The sequence below is a fragment of the Mandrillus leucophaeus genome, unplaced genomic scaffold (genome assembly GCF_000951045.1).
Source record: "Mandrillus leucophaeus isolate KB7577 unplaced genomic scaffold, Mleu.le_1.0 Scaffold382, whole genome shotgun sequence".
NCBI classification, from domain to species: domain Eukaryota; kingdom Metazoa; phylum Chordata; class Mammalia; order Primates; family Cercopithecidae; genus Mandrillus; species Mandrillus leucophaeus.
Window position 1 is genome coordinate 2,129,936 of NW_012104054.1, and position 1,411 is coordinate 2,131,346.

Sequence of the window (1,411 nt, forward strand, 5' to 3'; positions counted from 1 at the left end):
TGAGATGGAGTCTTATTCTGTCACCCAGGCTGGAGTGCAGTGGTGCAATCTTGGTTCACTGCAACCTCCGCCTCCTGGGTTCAAGCGATTCTCCCACCTCAGCCTCCCGAGTAGCTGGGATTACAGGCACCCACCACCAATGCCTGGCTGATTTTTTTGTATTTTTAGTGAAGATGGGGTTTCGCCATTTTGGCAAGGCTGGTCTCGAACTCTTGATCTCAAGTAATCCACCTGCTTCAGCTTCCCAAAGTGCTGGGATTACAGGCATGAGCCCCCAAGCCCAGCCAGATTGTCTACTTTAAATATGCAATTTTAAATATGCCTTAAGAATTTGAAAAAGGAAATAAAAATTAAAAATATTTATGTCTTTAAATGTCCACTTTAAATATGCCAATTATATTTCAATAAAAATATTTTAAAGTTTATGGTGTATAGATACATATATATCATATATATATAATCTTTTATGATTCCCTGCTGTAATTTTTTTATTCACCAACCAACTACAGGTTCCAATAGTGTCAAATGAGAGGGCTTCTACTCAACTTAGCCCCCAACACTCACTATCTTCACTAGCCCCAGAAAATGTCATCTATGCTCGTTGAAGGATGTCTGCTTTTCTCTGTCTAGAGAATTCTAGTGAGTATCTAGAGGTAATGAAATCTATACTGAATAAAACTAAATTAGCATTCCTTCCACTTCGTATCCATTTTCATAAGGCAAGAGCTATTTTATTGTAAATTCACTTATATAATGAGAATCCTCTGGACATTGCTTAGTAGGGTTCTATTTGCAATTTATTCTGAACTTTATCCATTAATTACAAGCACAATGCATAACAATCATTACTACTAATCATCAAAATAAACAGATGAAGCACTCAAATGTATAAACCTTTTATTTAAAATTAGAGACTCAAATACAAATTAAATAAGTACAATATAAAATAGTAAGCCTTCATAAAACAGATCATAACCACTTTAAATCATTTACTATTTCTACAACAAAATTAAAGAGAAACTTAAATACAGTCCAAAATCAAATTATTTTTAAACTCTTATTGTCAACATTAAAATTATTACAAAACATTCAAAGAGATTTAATTAGAAGATGAACAAGGCCAGGTGCAGTGGCTCACGCCTGTAATCCCAGCACTTTGGGAGGCCAAGGTGGGTGGATCACGAGGTCAAGAGATTGAGACCATCCTGGCCAACATGCTGAAACCCCAACTCTACTAAAAATATAAAAATTAGCTGGGCATGGTGGCGTGTGCCTGTAGTCTTAGCTACTCGGGAGGATGAGGCAGGAGAATCACTTCAACCAGGAAGTGGAGATTGCAGTGAGCCGAGATCACGCCACTGCACTCCAGCCTGGCGACAGAGCAAGACTCTGTCTCAAAAAAAAAAAAAAA